This window comes from Capsicum annuum, chromosome 7 (genome assembly GCF_002878395.1).
Source record: "Capsicum annuum cultivar UCD-10X-F1 chromosome 7, UCD10Xv1.1, whole genome shotgun sequence".
NCBI lineage: Eukaryota > Viridiplantae > Streptophyta > Magnoliopsida > Solanales > Solanaceae > Capsicum > Capsicum annuum.
In genome coordinates this window covers 162,333,218-162,337,073 of record NC_061117.1, presented here as the reverse complement: position 1 = coordinate 162,337,073, position 3,856 = coordinate 162,333,218, and positions in this window count along the sequence as shown.

The window sequence follows — 3,856 nt, the reverse complement described above, 5'->3', positions numbered from 1 at the left end:
CATTCATCAAACATGTGCCTTAACAACAACAGAGTTACCTATAGTTACTCAAACTAATGCAATTTATAAAATAATGGGTACAAGAATCAAATTGTACTCACTCTCACAATGAATTCACAAGATACAAATGATGAACCATACGCTTTCCCTTAGTGTAGCACTCCGCTAATATCATAATGCTAAGCTTCAGATAAAAAAAGGTCTTTATGAGTTGTAACGCAGGCTAAGGGATGGGTAGGCACTATTCTTGCCAATTAAAGTGTCTATCTACCCTAAGCGCTTTAATAGATCACATTGTACAATCAACTCACCTATAGCAACCACATTCAATAACTTTTATCTACCCCTATGTTTTGTTTTACCCCATCTCAGTAATATCATTCACATACACTATAATGGGAGTGTTTTCTATTCACAACTTATTCAATTTGAACAAAATTTAATTCTTTTCATTACTCAACTCCCAACCACAACATATATCAAATTTTTGAAAACCAATAGCTAATACTTAGGGGCTTCACTTTCACATTTTCCTTCTTGAATTACCAACTCCTTAATCAATTAGATTTCAACTAAAGTACTTTTGAACTTTGGATCAAATTAATGTAAAACATAGAGGGGGATTAGGCTACAAATATGATTATCATAGAAAAAGCTAAAGGATAAACGAGGCTTACTAGGATTATGCACAAGGGTAGGTCAAATGAAGGTATGAAACAAGGCTATGCAAGAAATGTGTATAGCATCATCTAAACCCATACTCTTTATTTCATTTTGTAAACATACTAGGAAAGTTATGGCATCAAATGAAATAAGGAATATACAAACACCTCACACCCATATGGCACATGATCAACTCAAATAGGATTATTATAAACTTTTAACTAAACAATCACCTAAATTCAATATTAAGCCAACAAGTACAAAAGTCATAATCATCATGAGCCTAGGAGAACCAAAAGTAATCATTCACACAATAAACATGTTGGTTACAACCAAACACTTGCATTATACAGTCAAATATAGCAGCTACAAGAACATCCCCCAATTCCTAACATAAACTTTTAAAATTACTCCTAAGAATGGGAATTCCCCCACCCCACAGTTAAAAATCTACTTTGTCCCAAAAGTATACTTAAAAGTAGAGATAGAAATACTTGTTGACACCTCTAATCCTAGCTAGTAGCATCTTTATACATCAAGCGGGTCTGGGGATCCCACAAATAGTCTTCGACATGCTCTTTAGCTTAGGTTTTCTGGTTCTCAGGCATCCCATTAACCTATGACTCAACTAAAACTAATACTAGTGAAGTAAAAATTAAAAATACTAAAAGTAAAACCTAACTTAACTTGGGTTGCCTCCCAAGCAATGCGTGATTTAATGTCACGGCATGACCCAATCTCTGACTCATTCATTTTCCTTTATGTTCTTTCTCACACTCGGGCACAATATTTTTATTCATTTATGACCACTTGAGGTCAAAAGCTCTCCCAACGATAGCCTTTTCAGGCTCACAAATCTGGATCATTTTGATCTTAGGTGTTGGATTCTTGGTTTACTCAATGAGAAAGTTTGAAGAGGTCTTTTGTGGAATTAACTCCACCACCCTGCACCTATCTCTTTCAATAACTATAATCATGTATAAATATTTGTAGTGGGATAGTGTGTTGAGCAGTTTGTACACTTTGAAAATTGCCTCTTCATTATCAAACCTTATTGTGAGTGTGTCTTCCCTCACATCAATCAATGATTCTTATATCACCAAAAATGGATGTTTCAAGATGATTGACACTCTTTTATTTTCCATAAAATCTTAAACAATAAAGTCAGTAGGAATAATAAACTTACCAACCTTGTTGAGAACACCCTCTATGATTCCTTAAGAATGGGATAGTATTTTGTTTGCCAATGAAGTATCATAGTGCTCGGTCTCGACATTCCCAGTCTCAATTTATTAAACAAAGATAAGGGCATCGAGTTGATACTTTCTCCTCTATCACTCAGTACATAGACCACCTCATTGTTGCAAATTTGAATAGGGAGGATTAATCTCCCTTGATCTTTGAGATTTTAAGGCATCTTTTGTATTAGCACAGAGTTGCACTATTAAGTGGGTGCTAATGTCTTGACATCTTGCTGCTTATATTTATTAATGACCAAATCCTTTAAGTACTTAACGTACTTGAGCATTTCCTGCAAAATATCTAAAAGAGGAAGGTTATTGTGAAGCTCTCTGAATGTGTCAATGGACTTTTTGAAGAATGCATACTCCTTTACATTTATATACTTCTTTGTGAAAGGTAGTGGTGGTCTCTCCTACACCTATTCCGCAACTTTTATTTTTGAGAAATCAGACTTTCTCAAATTTTCTATAACTCTTTCATATACTTGTTTAGGAACCAACTCAACATCTATATCCTTAGTTTTCTTTGGAGGTTCTTTATTTAGATCCTTAAAACTCCTCAAACTGCTTAACATTACTTTCTTAGGATTTTCAGTATCACTTGGCAAATCACCTTGAGTCTGGGTATTTTGTGATGCTTCTACCTGACCTATCTGCAACTCCAAGCACCTTGTAAACACTTGTTGTCTCTTCATATCTTCTTGTTGGCTCATTTTATCTACTTTTTGTTGTACATGAGTAGCTAAATTTAGTTTCAGTATCTCTTCAATATAGATAGTGGCCTAATTTAGTTGAGCTTGTGGTTGCTAAAACTGTTGTCGTTGAGCGATCCATGGTTGATTTGGTCGCTGAGTCTGCCACTTTAAATTGTAAGTGTTCCCATAATTTGGCTTATGAACATTGATCACACATATCACTGACTCAGGATTGGCAGAACATATCTGTAAAATGGCTACTATTTCTACAAACCACACACCAAGTGCTTGTCTGCAGAATTGCATTAATTGTTGCTATAGGTTGTGTAACCCCTAATTTCATATTTCTATATTGAGTTTTTAATTGATTATGTAATGCAACAATTTGAGTGGACATAGCATAAACTAGGCCACCTCCAATGCACCTGTAACCTTCGTTGAAGCACCTTATTTATCAGAATCACACTCAGGATTTCCTTGTGTAATCCGGTTCAACAAGGTATACAACTCATCATACGTCAACTCCAAAGATTGACCACCTACGCCTGAATCTATAAAAAAATTTATGTCGTGATAAAGTGTCTCAAAAAATGTGTAAGCTAGTACCTTATTATACTATTGATGATGTGGACAATCCTGAAGAAGAGCCTTGAATCTCTCTAATGCATGATATAAATTCTCATCTAGATTATATTTAAAGTAAACAATCTCACTGTCCAGTCTCGCGGACATGACAGATGGGTATAATCGGATGAGGAATTTCAGGGCTAAGTCATCTTAAGTTGTGATTGAACTTGTCGGCTCAGTAGTCAACCATTTCTTCGCTTTCCCTAATAGTGAAAAGGGGAACAATACAGCCTAACATAATTAGTTGACATACTTGTATGGATGAATGGGTCACTGATCTCCAACAAATTTTTCTCAAGTGAACTTGTGGATCTTCATGTGAAAGCCCCAGAAATTGTCCACTGCTAATCAAAACTTGTACTATGTTTTATTTCAGCTTAAAGTTTCCTCCAACAGCCAATTTTTGAAATAGGGAGGCCAAATTTGTCGAAAGTGGGATTCCCACTTCACAAACTGTCCTTCAAGTTGGATGATTTTTAGCCACGAGATCAGGATTATCTTGTTCCACTTGAATTTGCGGGATGTGTTCAAGTAGGACTTCTTCTCTCCTTAATTGATAAAAGCATTACTTGGGTTTTGGGGTTGGTTCAACCTATTCCCTATCCCTTGCTTGCTTAATCATCTACAAAC